This window comes from Eurosta solidaginis, chromosome 1 (genome assembly GCF_040869045.1).
Source record: "Eurosta solidaginis isolate ZX-2024a chromosome 1, ASM4086904v1, whole genome shotgun sequence".
Taxonomy (NCBI): Eukaryota; Metazoa; Arthropoda; class Insecta; order Diptera; family Tephritidae; genus Eurosta; species Eurosta solidaginis.
Genome location: NC_090319.1, coordinates 272,141,205 through 272,159,884, shown reverse-complemented (window position 1 = coordinate 272,159,884; position 18,680 = coordinate 272,141,205). Strand labels below are relative to the sequence as shown.

Sequence of the window (18,680 nt, the reverse complement as noted above, 5' to 3'; positions counted from 1 at the left end):
CTCGATTACTTTATGACATTACGGGGTACCGTTATGCGAACAAAATTAATATACTCTGTGAGCTCTTCTCAGCTGAGTATAACAATTACTTGTCGGTATCGGTTGTTTTTTGTTTGTTTCTGGTACAGTTACCTCTGTTGTGGTTTAACTTCGACCTCTGGTGGAGCTCTAGTTGACGTAAAATTAATAATTTGCAAGATGTATACCTGTATGTGTCACTCTTTGTTTTAACAATAATATTGCTTATGAAACAGTCCAATGCACCTACATATGTACATACTCACATACTCGCACAAGTATGTACATATATCCCTGCAATAAATCGTGCGATATATCCATAAATAGAGAGGTCAACGATTGATCTCTTTTGTCCACAATGAGGTATAATTGATCCCTATAGTCCCTTTGGGGTATATTTGGCATCAGTCAGTTTGAAATTTATGTAACGTATTCAAAAAAAAAAAAAAAACAAAAAGAAACGAAATGAATAAAATAAAAAGAGTAAATGTGATTGAATAGCATTATTTGATACAAATGCGGGGCTCTATACCAAACCTAAAATAATAGGACCATATGTTTCATTATCGTAATAGACATTTGTTTTGTTTTTATTATTCTACAACACCAATACGAAAAAAAATTAAGAATATTGTATTATGCTGTGAGTTTCAAAAATTATAAATCGGTAAGAAATCCCGTACGGGTAGAAAGAGAACTTGTCCGACAGTCCCGATAGGCGAACAAAATAGACTTGTGTGACTCTGGCTGTAGGGACACGAAGAGAGTCCGACACTACTCGTATAGATACAAAAAGAGCCAGTCGGACACTTCCCGTAGGGATACAAAAAGGAAGTGTTGAACAGTACAGAAAAGATAGGTCCGACAGTACCCGTAGGGGTCAAAAGAGGTCGTGTCGAACAGTACCCAAAGAGGTAAAAAGAGGAAGTGTCGAACCTTACAAAAAGGATCCCACAGTACCCGTAGCGGTATAAAGAGGACCAGTGCGACACTACGCGTTCAGGCATAAACAGGTACAATTGGTCTGTCCATAGGACATGCTCAAACAAAAGGGGCCACTCCAACCCATATAAAGAGGTCAGACCTGGCTATAGTCGCATTCTCCTTTGCGACTCATCTCGGATTCATTATAGGCAAGTCGCATTTTTTGCAGGGCTTCTGTTAATAATAATATTGCTTATGAAACAAGGCAAACCTCCTACATATGTACATACACACATACTCGCACACTTATGTACATATATATTTTTAGGACTTGGCGTGCGTTTTTTTCCAGCGAGTACACGCGGCTATTCACATTCAATTTGCATAAATAAGTACTCGATAATTTTTGATATTCTAATATTAAATTGCATTTAATAATCTTTTTTTATACTAATTCTATTATAATATTTAACAGTTTTTTACAATCTAGCAAATTTATTTAGCTGGAACTTTAGTAAACACTTGCCGAAAAAAATGACTCGCACACACGTATTTAGGGTTTCGCGACACATCCGGAACTGGCAATCACGTATATTGTACGGCTTCATTCGCAGATTAAACGTGATATAATCGTTTCGTGATCTTATAAAATAAATTTGTTTACTTTAAGCTTTGAGTGTAGTGACGTTTTAACTTTGCACACTTTTCCCTCAATTTTAGAGAAATCTTGATAAAATTTTCCAAGTGGCCATATTTTGGTGTAGGATTAAGTATTTGTGGGAACCGACGTCACCGGACCACTATAGCAAGAAACTCCAATACAACTGTGTTTCGGATAAGGGGACTTTTGTAACTTCTTCCTCATTTCAACAGCTATAAACTTGAAACTTCCCAGGAGGCAGGATATTGACCATTTTTTCAGAAAATAATGCATGCCTGATATGTAAGCATCCTATGAAATTGCCAGTTTATAGCTGTTGAAACGGGGAAGAGATGACAAAAATTCACTTATCTGAAAAATTTGCTTGTATGGGAGATTCCTGCTAAAGGGATCCGATCAGCTCGGTTCCGACAAATGATTTATTGGACACCCAAACATAGTTACTCAACAAATTTCGTCAAGATATCTAAAAACGTGCAGACATACGGACATGGATAAAAACAATTTAGCTCGTCATTTTGATCATATCATAATATTTATTGGTGGGTATATCTTATATCTTTGAAAGACTTACAGCTTTCGTAAATCAGGGCAAATTTAATTTACCTTATATATACACTTAATGAAAGGTATACAAACCGAGTTGAGAACTTTGGTGATAGAGGGCCGAATACTGCTTGGAATTTGAAATACTTCTCCTAAAAGAACGGAAATTTAGAACGTCACTACACGGAAAATATACTAAACAATTTTATAGGATCACTAAACGATTAAAGTACGCCTAACCAGCGAACAAGGCCGCGCAATAATCATGAAGCTCGTTTCCACAAATTGTCAGTTCCCTATACGCCGCGAAACCTTAAACATGTTTTGTCCTCATTCACCATCAAACCCATCTTTACCGTTTCTCTTTCTAGTTTGGTGAATATGGTACTAATTTTTGTATGCTTTTCTGCGCACTTAATACTCTTTCAGATATTTTTCGCGATGGACTGTAAGACCGGGTTTTTCAGTGCGAGTTTAAACTCCAATTAAAGCTGACTACAGTTTAACCCTGCTTTAAATTTAATAACTTTTCTATAACAAACCAATATCATTTCTATAAAACGACGATCAAAAATTGGTCCCCCCTGTTGTAAATCGATACATTTTCGTTAAGTTTTTGATAAAATGTTGTTAGCTTTCCGATTGATAACCAATATTTTTCGATACTAAATCTTTTAATTTTTGATAACAAATCAATAACTCATTGAGAACCCTTGTTATCGATAGAAAATTTATATCATTTCGATAAAAAGTCCATAGCTCGTTTTTACGTTGTCTATAGTACACGAATAATGAGGCGCTAATTTGCCCATAACCCGTCGATAATAAACCGATAACTGATTGATATCAATTTTACCAGGTACATATATTTTTTTCCCACATTAAGCTACAGTGTAGTGACTAAACTTACGTTTGCATCCTGAATTGCCTTATGAAGCATACCACTTCCAAAGACTACACTTACGTTGACACTTACTACACGCTTAAACATGAAACAAACAAAAAAAAGATATAATATGTCCGACGAAACGACCAAATCCTGCCCAGTGATTTGACTGCTGTAACATTGTTAGTTTTTGAGATACAAATTTTTCAAAATCGTCCCTTGTACTCTTACTTGGGGCAATATCTTCAGGTCAATGTGCAAGCCAGTTCCGTAGAGTTCACGAATAGAATTTATACATCCGGTAGTTTCTGAAGCATATGCTCCAATATAGGTTTTTATCTGGTGGCACATTCATTACATAAATCAGCCTATATCCTTTGAGCAAAGAGGATAAATATAATAAGAGCCACCAGTCTGCTGCGAGTGGCAAGTAACTCGCTGGAAATCAAAAAATTAATGCCGAATGTTTTCTATGAGGGACATTTTTGAGTTCCCTCCCATTTATCCATGCGGTGTAGATATCTTATGCAAATGTGATTTTTGGAAAGATGTTTTATGCAAATCTCGCCCAAAAAAAACAAGCGACTACCACGCAATTCTTTATCTTTTTTTCTCATTGCAATCATATTCAAAAAACAAACCCGTCGTTCTGTCTTCAACCCATAACTCTTTTTCCATGAAATCATTTTATTGGTTATTATATTTTCTTTACAATCAATAGCCATTTATTCGCAAATCATTTTCTATTTTCAGCCATACCAAATTTTCTCCGTTTCTACCTTTTGCACGGTTTAGATGTTACTCCTTTTTCGTTATATTACCACACACAATTTATTCATTTCGTTTTTCAAAACTTTGCTTACTACACACAAAGCGTCTCTGTCAACCCGTCAGCTTACTTACCAAATCACGTGCTTTATAGCCCGAAATTATGCCACAAAATGTGCTTTTGACTGGCTAAAGGTAAAAATTTACGACGTTAATGGCGAAAAAGGTGATGGTTGCGCAAAAAGAAAAGCAAAAAATTATAACGAAACGCACTAACAAGAAAACCGCAGAAAAAGCGAAATCTCTAAGAAATAAAGAAGGTACATAAATAAGCACAAAAAAGAAAAAGAACGCAAACACTATAAAAGTAGCAAGATAAAATGAGATTGCAGTAAAAATGAAAAGCAAGCAAATAAGCAAGTTGTTGTTGTATTGGCTGAGCGCGTTAGTACCACGCTGGGGCAACTAGCAGCTCAGAAAGTGCATTATCGACATCAGCAACATCATCATCATCATCACCATAAACATCATCATTATCAATACTTGCGACTCCTTCGCAGTTAGTGCAGCGTCGGCGCTGTTTGCATTTTTTTTCACAAAAACAACGGCACAAAATGTTCACTGTTTTCATATTGTTGCAGTGATTTCTATACTCAGCTGAGCAGAGCTCACAGAGTATATTAACTTTGTTCGCATAACGGGAATCCGTAACGGCATAAACTAATCGGGATAGATATAGACTTCTATATATCAAAATGATCTGGGCGAAAAAAGAAATTTATTTAGCCATATCCGTCCGACCGTAAACACGATAACTTGAGTAAATTTTGAGGTATTTCGATGAAATTTGGTACGTAGGTTCGTGGGCACTCATCTCAGATCCCTTTTTAAAATGAACGAAATCGGACTATAACCACGCCCAATTTTTCGATATCGAAAATTTCGAAAAACCCAAAAGTGCGATAATTCATTACCAAAGACGGATAAAGCGATAAAACTTGGTAGATGGGTTGACCTTATGAAGTAGAATAGAATATTAGTAAAGTTTTGGACAATGGGCGTGGCACCGCCCACTTTTGAAAAAAGTTTTGCAAGCCGTAATTTGACAGTCGTTGAAGATAACATGTTGAAATTTGGCAGGAACGTTACTACTATTATTGTATATGTGCTAAATATTAGCTAAATCGGATGAAGAACACGCCCACTTAAAAAAAATAATGTTAAAATTATAATTTTAACAAAAAATTGATTATCTTTACAGTATATAAGTAAATTATGTCAACATTCAACTCCAATAATTATATGGTGCAACAAATTACAAAAATTAAAGAAAATTTCAAAATGGGCGTGGCTCCGCCCTTTTTCATTTAATTTTTCTAGAATACGTTTAATGCCATAAGTCGAACAAAAATTAACCAATGCTTGTGAAATTTGGTAGGCGCATAGATTTTATGACGATAATTGTTTCCTGTGAAAATGGGCGAAATCGGTTGAATCCACGCCCAGTTTTTATACACAGTCGACCGTCTGTCCTTCCGCTGGGCCCTTAACACTTATCTGAACTCACTTTATCTTGGCACAAAAAATGACCGAAATTCGACTATGACCACGCCCACTTTTTCAATATCGAAAATTACGAAAAATGAAAAAAATTCCACAATTCTATACCAAATATGAAAAAAGGGATGAAACATTGTAATTCGATTGGTTTATTGACGCAAAAATAACTTTAGAAAAATCTTTGTGAAATGGGTGTGACACCTCCCATATGAAAAAGTTCTAAAGGGCGCAATCAAAAGTGATTGGAGTCTTGGCAAGAATACTTTTCGTGGTATTACATATATAAATACATAAGCGGTACCCGACAGATGATGTTCTGGGTCACCGTGGTCCACATTTTGGTCAATATCTCGAAAGCGCCTTCACATGTACAACTAAGGACCACTCCCTTTTAAAACCCTCATTAATACCTCTAATTTGATACCCATATCATACAAACACATTCTAGAGTCACCCCTGGTCCACCTTTATGGCGATATCTCGAAAAGGCGTCCACCCATAGAACTAAGGCTCACTCTCTTTAAAAATACTCATTAGCACCTTTCATTTGATACCCATATCATACAAACAAATTCTATGTCATACAAACACATACCAGGGTTACCCTAGGTTCATTTTCCTACATGGTGATTTTCCCTTATTTTGTCTCCAAAGCTCTCAGCTGAGTATGTAATGTTCGGTTACACCCGAACTTAGCCTCCTTACTTGTTTTTTGTTCGTATAACCAACGCTTCTCACACTGCAGACTCACTGCCAGTGTTTATTTGCACTTCCTGTTTTTTTTTTTTTTCTTTTTTGACTTTCATTCTTTTCCGTTTTTGACGTAGAGCTACAAAATTTTAGCTCAGAATTTTAATCGTTTTAGAAACTTGCTGCGTGGCGTGCTTTTGACCACTTTATGTGTGACTGTGTACTGTGCGTTACCAGCGTGTGTCTGTGGCTATGTGTGTATGTGTATATACATATGCGTATGTGCTTGTCTGTCCGTGGGCAAACTGACGCCAATGGCACACTTTAAAGTTGGCGCAATTTGTTTGAAAGGCTTAGGAGTGAAACATTTTAATCCAATTAGCAGTAATGTTGTGCAATTTAAAGCACCGCTGATGAAGCTGCGCTCCGCTGTGGAGGATAATGGCGATACATATTAGAGATATGCGCCGCCGATTTGCGTCGTTTTTCGCATGCCGCCGCCGAATGTCAAAAAAATTGGCGCGGCGGCGTTCGGCACGTTACTATATTTTCTGCTCTTTTAAGACTGTCTAGGCCAATAATTTTTCATTTCGAAAATTGGGCAACACTGCCAGTTATGAAAATCTAATCCAAGAATAAGCGAAATCAGTGACGCAAAATCATTTAGTAGGCTCCGGTGGTTTAAATTCTCCTTTGAAATGATTCTCAGCTCACGCTTAAGTTGCATATATCTTCAACACGTATGAGAAGGGTTTGAAAAATCACTTTATTTGCTTAGCTATAAAATAGCGTCTGAAATCTTATTTTGATTTTCACACTTCATGATTCAACACCCAAGTCTGCCGGTTTGATATTTCCTTAAGTTGGTGGCCCTATTCCCAACTAGTCCTTTGGGGCGAATCACATTGGATATAGCCCATCAATCATGTTTAAATATGACAAGCACGTGACGGCTCCTGTTACAAATGTGAATACGTAGGCGCATTTTTTAATCAGGTTAGGCTTTGTCCTTCGCAAGAACACTCAAAGTGGTGAAGCAAAAGCTTTCTCAAGACAGTCGAACAAATGGCCGGGTGTTTTACTATCCTAACGTAGAGGATAGTCGATATAGTCTGAAAACTGAAGGCGGTCATCCATAATGAGCTCTTATATCATAAGGCCGTAAACGAAGACTATTGAAGTCGATTTATCGAACACAAACGTCTGCGAATTTTGGTCTACGTGTTAAAACTTTTATCCACGGTCCTTGCAAAGTTTAAACTATGTAGATACGCCAAGGATTATATGATTTTCACCCATGTGTTAAACAATGATATTGACTTAGACTGCTTATGATTTCGAGGGCGGCATCCTTGGCCGAATAAATACTCCCTAACATTTCAAGGTGTTTTTTTGGTGTAGCTTGGAAGCATAGCGCGACAAAAACATCCGTCAGAAAGTCTTCAGAGCTACACCTAGAGCTTCTAGCAAAGTGACGTCGACGAAGGTATGAGTTCGAAGTCGCAGTCCTACAGCTTATGTGCTGGCATATGGTATAAAGGCCAGGATGCGTGGTAGCGGCTGGTGATCTGGGATTGCTACTGTTCGCACATCGGGAAATGTAACTCCTAGAAACAGCCGAAAAAACTGAAGGCGCCCTTTGGCGCGATCAACGATAAGCCAGCATTGACGCTAATCGTGAAAACTGTGCCACGAGAGTCATGACTATTAGTAGATAATTGATAGCAACCGTAAGTCGCCTTTGTGCGTGACCAGCATGTAGCCACAAATTATTTAAAGAAATCGTGCCGACGACGGGAATTAGAGTTAGCCCAGAACCTCTCCTTCGGTAAAACCACATTACAAAACTGTGACCATTTTAAATATTTCTTCCTTTCTCTGCAAGGAGCTACTCCCGAAATTTTTTGAACGATCCGCGAGTTTTTGATGCAAAAACTGCGGATCTTTCCGAAATGGCCGAAACGTCGATTTCCTTAAATACTTATAAAAAAACCTTCCCAAATATTTTTTTTTTTTAATTTCGCTCTACAAGCCTCCCAGATGCTCATCCAAAAGTTAATGATATTGTTCCATATCGTCAAACATACTCGTACCATTGACGTCAGCAGTATATTTCCATATCTCCACTCTGAAATCCAGCCATTCAATTAAGAGCTTTACGCCGATTACTTTGTCGGCGTGCCGGTCACGCCGCCGTCGCCGGTATATAATAGAGCTTACGCCGCCGCCGTCGATTAAGTGACCGGCATAAACCTCTAATACATATGTATATGTACTTGTATGAATGTGCGTGGCATTTTGTGTGTGCTGAGGTTAACTTTAATTTTATTTTGGCAAAGCAGTCTTTGAACTTAATTATGAATACTTTAAATTAAAAGTAAAAACCAAGAAAAGCTTCAGATAAAAAAAAAATGCTGAGAAGCCTTTTACGTCTTTACGACCTAAATTTACTTAGTCCACTCAAAAAATTTTAGCTCAGCAGTATCATAGTAGCAGCAAAAATCATAGGTCCTAGAAAACTTCTTCTATATGCCAAGAGGAGGGAGTGAATTCATAAAATTGGGCCTAGTTTCCGATAGAGTTTGTCAGTTTGGTCGTTGAGCAAACTTCTGGTAACATTAAAAGCTAACTCAGCTTAAGTGAGGTTCTCATGTAGCGGCCAGCTCAAACTTACCTAATTCTACCTTGCACTCCCGCTTTATATACCCATAATTTTCTTTCTTCACCTTTGTTATTCGTCCCTTAACCATACTAGTCCCCACCATTTAAATCTTCCACATCCCTTCTTCCCATGTTTCCTACGTACGCAAAAAGTAGCCGAAGCTCATACTGTAGCGCATCATTTATCCTAATAAGTGCATCGCCGTTCAGATGTTGCCTTCACACTTTAAATACGTTAACAGCGTCAGCGTGGCAAAATAATTTCATTTGTGTCATTCGTCTGTTACCCATCTCTCACTCCATTTGGGCAGTCAATAGATGCATATAAATTACTTTAATTAGATTATATATTAATCACTATATATAGGTATAAGCTAGGCTTAGTATAAGCTGTAAGAAATAAATAAATAAATATAATTCATTCTTCTCTTCTCCTGATTCCCTATCTTCGCTTCGAGGACAATCTTAAGGCCACAATAGAGGTGGACGGATGGCGCAAGGGAGCTCAAATGGCGAACAAGGCGATACATGTTTACACAGATGGTTCCAAAGTAGTGGAAGTAATAGGGTCTGCGGTATACTGTGCTGATCCGGAAATAGACAGATCCTACAAGCTGCCGGATTACTATAGCGTTTTCCAAGCAGAAATAGTAGCCGTAACCAAAGCAGTAGAAACCCTGGAAGAAAATAGCCCAAGCTGCATTCGTGTTAACTTTTATATTGACAGTCAAGCAGCAATTATGACAATAATCTCGCATAGCACAGCATCTAAATGCGTGCTAGAGTGTAAGCAGTCTCTGGAGAGAATCGGGACAGGGAGAAGCATACATCTATATTGGGTCCCAGGGCATATGGGAATAGATAGGAATGAAAAAGCGGATGAATTAGCTAAAAAGGGCGCATCCCTTGAAGCTTGCTCTGTAGATGTCCCAATTAGACGGGGCGCAATTAAGCGAAGGCGAGAGGTGCACATGATCGGTCAAGCAGGAAAGCGTGGGGCTGTAAAGTGTCGAAGATTATGTGCAGGTCTTACAGCCTTAAACTAACAAAGTTGCTTCTATCATTAAAAAGAGAGGACTGTAGACTCATGACAGGTATTATGACTGGACACTGCCTTCTGGCGTCACATGCCTTTAAATTAGGCTTGGTCAGTGACAGCAGATGTAGGAAGTACGGGCTGGAGGAGGAAACGATCTGTGCTCGTGCCCTGCGCTTGCCAGGCTAATACTCCAGCTATTAGGAGTGATACAGCTGTCAGATCTAGAAGCGGCAAGTGGCTTAAGTCCTAGGAGGCTTCTAGTATTTGCCAAGAGGACGGAGTGATTTTATAATATAGGTCCTGGTTTTTGATAGGGTTATTCAGTTTGGTCGTTAAACAAACTTCTGGTAACACTACGGACTTATTCAGTCTATGTGAGGTCCTCATGGACCGGCCAGTTCAACCTAACCTAACCTAGGTATGGCTCCCGAAACATAGAAAATTGGTTAGTCATAAAAGGGGCGGTGCCACGCCCATTTTTTAAAATTTGAAGTTTTTCCTATTTATTGTTATAAATACACTTGAGAAATGAAATACCATTGATATAGAGCTTATTTTATTCGTCCACGAACCTTTTAAAAATTTTTTATATAAAAGTGGGTGTGGTCCTTAACCGATTTCGTAAATTTTTCTTCAAAGCTTTCCTTATAGTAAGGGCAACCTGTCCGCCGAATTTTGTTACGATAGGTTTTAACGATTTTTGATTTATGATTAATAATATTTGTAAAAATCATTTTATCACAAGTGGGCGGTGCCACGCCCATTAAAAAAAAATTCAAATTTTTATCAAGAGTCTCAATATCAGTCCACACGTCAAATTTCAACATTCTAGGTGTATTATTTACTAAATAATCAGGTTTTTTGTTTTTTCCAAAATGTTATATATATATAAAGTGGGCGTGGTTATCATCCCATTTCGTTCATTTTCAACACCAATCTATTCTGGGTCCAGGTAAGCTCGTGTACCAAATTTGGTAAAGATATCTAAATATTTACTCAAGTTATCGTGTTAACGGACAGACGAACGGACGGACCGACGGACGGACGGACATGGCTCAACCAAATTTTTTTTTTGATACTGATGATTTTGATATATGGAAGTCTATATCTGTCTCGATTCCTTTATATCTGTACAACCAACCGTTATCCAATCAAAGTTAATTACTCTGTGTGCAAAGCATGTTGGGTATAATGACATGGGGTTAGATACCCCCAAACACCCTTCACACTCTGGCCACCACTTATCATCCTGCGTTTCCTCATCCAGCAAATCCAAAGTAAACCCATTAAACAATTCAAGCGACCGGCTAGTGAAGAGAGAACCACTAACGCCGTTCCCATTATCCCTTGATATAATAACCCAACTATTTAAGTCCCTTACATCCGATTATTCAAGACAATCAAAAACACATCCACAACACACATGCCAATCCTCATAAAATGCCCTACACATACATCCATCCATTTCAGTCAAGGCCCTCCTATGCAAAAATGCATTAACAGAACCATAAGCTGTTGGCAGAAAACGCAGACTCAGATTGAATCTAAAGTCTAGTCACCAACGGCTGTTTTTATAGGTAGCTTCAGCATCAGGCATATGACTTGGCATGTGCGACTTATTTCGTATAATTAGTTCAAAGAAAGATCGTTGATAGAAAACTTTGCCCCGATAAACCTCCCCCTTGTAAGAAGACGAGGAAACTGCGAATATAGAATTAGCAACCGCAAAAGGCTAGCTTTTATTATACAAACATGGGTCCAGTTGGTTCGAAGCTGTAGGACAGAGGGAACTTAAGAAGCAGCAAACACTTGCATCCAATAAATTAATTCTCCAATGAAACATTGCTTGAAAATTATTCGTGGCCTTGTGTGATATAACTACATAAGGCCAGTCTACAAATGACAGGACTTATTTAAAAATTTCATAAAGGTTTTCTTCAAATGAAATGCAGACATATTATTATTCCATAAAGTAAACCAGAGATTAATGTTTGCTTATTAATAACTAAGGAAAGACTGCATTATGAGAGCTCATTTCGTGACGTTGCCTCTATTTCTCTCGCTTCAGCTTCAGGCTGCCTAATTGCGGCATAATTGAATTCGCTTAGCTAGGCGCTAAAATGTGAGCAATTGTTTTAAATATTAGATCAGTAGTTGCAAAGCCCCATAACGTACGAAAAAAACATTTTTTTTTTGTTCAACCATTTTTCAAATTAGATCAATATTTACCAGGGATACCTTTGAATGTATTTAATGAAATGCTTATCAAAAGAAAAAATCCGAATAGGTACCAGGACATACGTTATCAAATAACTCCATCCTCTCGGCGAATTCCAAAAGTTTCCCAGTATCTAGATTAATAGCTGTCTCGAGATCTGTCAACTCTGCTGTCCTTAGTATCTATAGCCTTGACCTGGCGAGCGTGGGACACGAAAACAGAACGTGCTCAACCCTTTCTTCTGCAGCTCGATATTTCCTACATCTGCTATTACTAGCGAGGCCTAACTTATAAGCGTTTGATGCCAGAAGGCAGTGTCCAGTTGATATACTCATCGTTAGTCGCAAGTCTTCTCTCTTTAGAGATATAAGCCACTATGTCAGTCTAACGTCATAGGATTTGCACATGATTTTAGAAATTTCGCTGCTCCGCACTTCTGTCTATGCCTTTTTTGCTTGATGGATCATCCACTTATGTATCCATTTGATTTCTCCGAAACGAGCTGGAATTTCTTCCGTCGGTTCACTCTCCTTTGCCAAGTAATAGGCATATTTGTTACTTTCTTTCCCTGTATAGCCGGGAATCTACTATATTTATGCAAATATATTAAATTCTGAAGATCCACTAGCTTAGTAGTGCTGTTAATAAAGGGCATTTATTTACAGAACATTGGAGTTTATACGACATTCCATTTACTTGAACTATAACAACAACAACAACAACAGCATAGCAGAAGGCGCAAAATTTCTAAATATTCACTAAAATATTGAGGTAGGTGGGAAGATAGGATGGTTTTTATTTTAATATCATACTCTCTCTCAAAGATATTGTCCTAAGTCAGAACCAGGTTTAAAACCTGGAACAATATTATCTAGGACAAATATACATAGGCTGATGAGCGCTGATTTATTATAATGACGTACAGTTCCGCTCATATCAACTTAAGCATTTATGTAGTTACTTGTGGTGAGTTATGATAGAGATTAATCTCCATATGGTGGGTAAAAATATATTTATATAACAATGTGGTGTTTATAAACCTTTTTCCTTGATACAAATTTTCCTTTCGTGACAAGAATTTTATTTTAGTCACTAGTGTACATACAAGCACAAAGAAAATATTTATGTGACATTGAGATTAAGAGATTACTGTTGGCCCACTTAAAAAGCCATAGTCTAATGTTTACTTCTCTTTTCATTTAGCACTATTTAAACAAAAATAGTTTATCGCATGTTACATGTTTACATACACTCGTACACACATATATATGTATATATATGTATGTGTTTACAGCTCTGCTTTTTGTTTCGCACTATTTTCTATATAGGCAGGGAAATTCTTCTGAACCGCAATGCTGTTGTCAATGTGGGTCTTGCGGTTGGTCGGCCACCATTCAAATCCCCCTCAACTTCCTCAAAACAATTTGTTTCCATTTCGTTGGTTTTGTTAATTTGTGTAGACAATGTGCACTCTGATCTGGCGGGAAAACATGATGAGTGGGAGTGTGGTATAACAAAAGGGAAATGGAAAAAAGAAGACAACTCAAAATAAACTGAACTTAACTAAGAACTGAAGTAAAAATAAAAACCTTTTTAGTGCCCCAACGAACGACCCCAAATCATGGGCATAACAAAGCGGATACATTGAACACGAGAATGTACGTGTGAGTGCACAAACATAATTCCATACATAATTTAGCAAGTACTTGGCGCTTGAGTATATTTAGGTGACTGTATGCAAGCAATAGAAATAGCGCGGGAAAGCTTTGATATATTGAAATCTAATGGCAAAAGAAACAGATAACAGTGCATACTAGCTGTCATACGAATATCAGTGGGCAGAATGGGTGGTGGGCACGGATTGTATCATACTTTTACGAATTATTTTCTCATGAAAACGCACAAACTCCCCAATGTTTGTCTCCACAAATCTCTAATTTTGGCAGAATTAACACGTCAGCTGTCAATTTATCACGGGTTATCACATCTAAGGACTACTCTCAGGTACTGCCTTTATGTATGTTTGGTTATGCTTGCCAATTAGAGTTTATACGAATTATATAAGTGATAAATATATAAAACAAAACTATGGACGAGCCCGGTGTTAGAGAAAGCTCTCGAATCCTCGATGTATTTAATTATCCAAACATTTCTCAGGTTAAAGTTTTCATAAAACCTTATTGCTTTTTAAGGAAACATTAATCGCATATTCATCTTGACATCTACACAAAATTTAAGGGTTTTGTAAAGAGTCATAAGACCGATGAATTTCAGATATTCTATGCGAACTGTAATTTGTGTAGTGCTAGAAGCATTATAACAGCCACGATGTTCGCCAACTGAATAACAACACTGAAATCGAGAACGTTTAAGGGAGCACTATCGATATTTCCTTTCAAATACTACGCATACGTATTACATTCCTACAAAATTTCCTGAAATTTTCTTATTAATAAACCGTCTAAAGATTGACCAGCTTTACAACATCGCGTAGAGGATTGATCTTCGGGATTAGCAATAAAATAAATCTGCAAACATTTTGGTTCATTTGGCTAAAGAGTAAAGCGACTTGCACTTTAAGCGAAAAGCTTTGTTATAAACTTGTTCGTATCGCTCAATTACTTCAAAAGTCACGTAATTCAAAACATAAAATTTTTTAATCGAGCCATCTTACCAACAAACGAATTCATTAGCCGAATAAACGAAAGGCAGCTGATTTACGACTCACACAATAATAATTTTTATCTGTACAGCTCTGGTTTTGTGTTCGGTTGCACCAATATTGTTAGTAATACAAACAGTTTTAGGACTTCATGCTTAAATACTTCAGAACTTGATCGGCACCTTTTTTTGTTCATAAAATTAACAAAGACAAAAAAAAAAAACTAGCTAAGTGAAGGCGCATGTGGACGAACATTTGCGGGGCGAAGCAATAAAATATTCAGAAAAAGTTTACTTTTGATATAATTAAATTAATAAAAATAGATACATGGCGCGCTTTACCTCAGATATGATCTAGACCGAGCTTCTGTTCCAATTTGCGTCATGCTATTTTTTAATTTTTCCTACAAACTGGTGGGATGGGCATGTTTTATGCTAACTTCGAACGGCAGCTGCAAGGCAGGTGAATTTTCACTGAGAGGCTTTTCATGGCAGAAATACACTTATAGTGTTTGCTAAACCAATACCGGGGGGCGACTCCGTTTTGAAAAACATTTTTCTAATTGTTAATTATTGAAGAGAACCGTGTTTTTCTGGCACGCTGTGCTTTCAACTGTTAAAGTTGCAAATAAGTAATTAGCTTTCATGTGCCTTCTTAATCATTGCAATATCTTCATTAGTTCAACAGTTGATAGTTGACATCATAGCAAACTTTTCAAAAAGGGGTTTCTTTGGCTTAAAAAATGTATTTGCTGTTTACGGTTGTGATTCTTCATAATCATGCGGCAGTCGTGGTGTGGTGGTGGCGTGCTCCGCCTTCCACACCGAAGATCCTAGGTTCACGCCCCGGGGGAGAGCACATACAAATTTTAGAAACAAGTTTTTAATAAGGCGAAAATTTTTTTTCGGCAGTGATTTGGGAAGCACTCCGAGTGTATTTCTGCCATGAAAGGCTTCTCAGTGAAAACTCATCCGCCTTGCCGATGCCGTTGGGAGTCGACATAAAACATGTGGGTGTCCTGTCCCGCCAATTTGTGCGAAATAATAAAAAGAACACGACTCGAAATCGAAGGATAAGCTCGGCCTGACATCTCTCCACAGGCTATCGCGCCTAACATATATTTATTTATTTTATGTTAAAAAGTTAACAGAAGATCTATCAGGCACCCTAAAGATACCTGTACTTATCAAAAAACCTCATCATTATTTGGCGCTTAATTGCCGATTCGTAACAACTAACGCCAGTTATACCTGCTTCGCGATAACTAAGGCCAATTAAGAATATCAAGGGAGGCCAAATCTTCCTCCGCCTGCCTCTACGGCATCGAAGGCTGCTTTGACATCGTCAAAATCTTGTATATATGTATGTTTATATAAATGTTTTAAATACTTTACGCTCAAAGTTTTTAAAATGAATTATAATAACCTTTTTCACATTTTCCTTTTATATCCTTACAGCATCTATCTAGCAGCTATTCTATACTCTGATATTTTTCACTGAACTTGGCAGTAGTCTCTAAAGCTACATACATACATATGTACATATTTTTAGCTCTTTCGCGTACATAAAATACACGCTTTACTGTGCGTAAGCTTAGAACAACAACAAGAAGACAACTTTCCACAACATTATTAACTTTTTACAACACAGCTGAGGTGAGTTTTTTTATGAAATTAAATATGTGTAGGTATATAAAAGTATATATGTAATCATGTAGCAACTAATTATGCAAAATGAGCAGAAACTAAAGTACGTAGCGCTCAGCTGAGAGTAGCCAAAGTATAACTTTGAAATATTTAACAGACAACTTTTAAACGACAACTGTGCATTTTAAAATTGTTAATAAACTATTAAAAACCACAAGAAGAGTGCACTTTGTGTGTTAGTTGTAACGGAATATAAAGAAGAGTGAATCTGTGGTAGTGAAGGGGTCGGAGTGTGTGAATTAAGCGCTGGAATATGTAAACGGTTCTTCGTGAGATTAATCTATTTATTTCTTAGTAGCAAACTTGACAGACTTTATTAAATCTGAACTGAAACTGTCATATACTTAAGTGTTTTTGAATTTATCCTCACAACCATTTCTCTCACCTCGCCTACCTCTCCCACTAACTCTCCTTCTCCCACCCACTCACTTCATTATAAGGCCTCTCTCTACCCTTAGTTTTCATCTTGAATTCCCCCTATCGCATTCCCTATCTCCTACTGTCTAGTTTTCAGACTGTCGCTTTCTCAGTCCCTCTATCGTTTTCCTATAGAGGATAACTTTACCAAGGTTCATCATAGTCAATATTTGGCGCTTATACCGCCTGAGCAATTTTGGCAGCTTCGTAACAAGTCGTGCAAGCTAAAACTGTTTCGCGATAACCGACGCCAATTGGGAGCATTAAGAGAGGTCAATTCTTCCTCCACCTGCCTCTCCCAACTCAGTGGAGATCTCCCCTTCTTCTATTTCCAAACTGCGGTGTCGACTGAAATAGTTTCTTCGGCGGAGCGTTTTCGTCAACTCACATAACATGACCTAGCCAGTGAAGGCTTTGAGTTTTTAGTCGCTGCACAATTGCTGTATCTGCGTAAAGCCCATACAGCCCATCATTATAACTCCTCGATTCTCGCCATCAGCGTCATGGACAGGACCATACGTCTTCAGGATAACTTTCCTCTATAACACTCAAAGAGCCATCTCATCTTCTCTCGACACCGTTCATGATTACGAGTCCTAAAATAGGACAGATTTGATGAGTGACTTAATCACCTGATTTTTTTCTTCGATAGAGGACTTTACTATACAATTAACCACTCATTCCAAAACTTGTGGGCAAGACTTATTCACCGTTCAATTTATTAGCTGACATTGTTTTTGCTGTTAATGTTAAATAGATGAAATCCTTACAGTCAATAATTTATATCCGTCTACAGTGACGTGGCTGCCAAGTCACAAATGCTTTGATTTCTGTCCTTAGAGGTAACCACTTACACTGTCCATCTGTCTTTATCAGAGTGTCAATTACTTTTCTGTGATCTCAAGAGGTAGCTTTTTGGAATCGCTTTGCTGTTCAAAGATCAATAATCCACTCCCAATATTCTTTCCAGGTAGTCCTCTTAGATGTCCTAAGTTCTTCATTATAAGATGATATAGCGATTCTGTACAGATCCCATTGTTATGGGTCTCTGTGAGCTATTTCGATTTCTTTAATGAGGAGACGGATGAGTTTCCAGTTTGTTTTCCCACGATTCCTTAAATCTAAACTGTACTCTGGAAAGTGATCAATGTCGAATTCAATGTGTTCATGGTCCGACATTGACTCCTCCCCTGAGACATACCAATTAGTGACAGTGATTGTCATATTATGGCTAAACAGAGTAAGATCTAGAACTTCCCCTTTAATAATATTTAAAAAAGTGGGTTAATTTCCCGATTAATAATGCTTATATTATTACTTATTCAAGAAGGTACTCACCCCTAGTGTTGATGTTTATGCTCCTCCACACTGTATGATAGGAATTGGAATCACAGCCGAGGATCCATGGTAGACCATTATGCTGACTGTACTAGGAGCTGATGGGGCCATTTTCTCATTACCCGGGAAATATGAGGAGACTAGGACTGCCTCTCGTTTATGAGGGCGAGAGCTTTTGGCATTGATTAGCTTGCCATCAGTACTGTTTAGGCCTTTTACAGAACCATGTAGAATGCAAGGCTCCTGAAGGCTATACCCAGAACTTGTTGAATGAATTTGCACAGGACGTCTGATGCTGCCTTGGCGTGGTGTAGTTTTGGCTAAAGACATTTAAGACGTCTTGATTTTTGGGCATTTACAAGGAGGAGGGACCCTACTTGTGCGGTCTTTGCGGCTACTCGTAGCCACCTTTCTTGCTCAACATAAGGAGTACTTGAGCCGTTCGTCCTCGGCCCTATCATCCTCCTCAGCTCTCCTGTTACTGCCTCTGGCATTCTAAGTTACCATCAGGTAAATACTCAAAGTTTTGAAGATAAAAAAAAACTTTTTAAGAAAATCATATTTATTCCCTTCAGTTAATAACGAA

The 18,680-nt window shown here is 37.8% G+C and overlaps 1 protein-coding gene across 7 annotated transcripts in view; it reads left to right on the top strand.

Moving 5' to 3' along the window:
* cpx (complexin) overlaps window positions 1-18,680 on the top strand; it is an 818,351-nt gene that overhangs the window by 51,322 nt on the left and 748,349 nt on the right. For all 7 annotated transcript variants that reach the window (XM_067760772.1, XM_067760773.1, XM_067760776.1 and 4 more), the window contains exon 2: window positions 16,091-16,288. The gene's annotated coding sequence lies outside the window, so the exon portion shown is untranslated. The remainder of the gene's footprint in view (window positions 1-16,090; window positions 16,289-18,680) is intronic.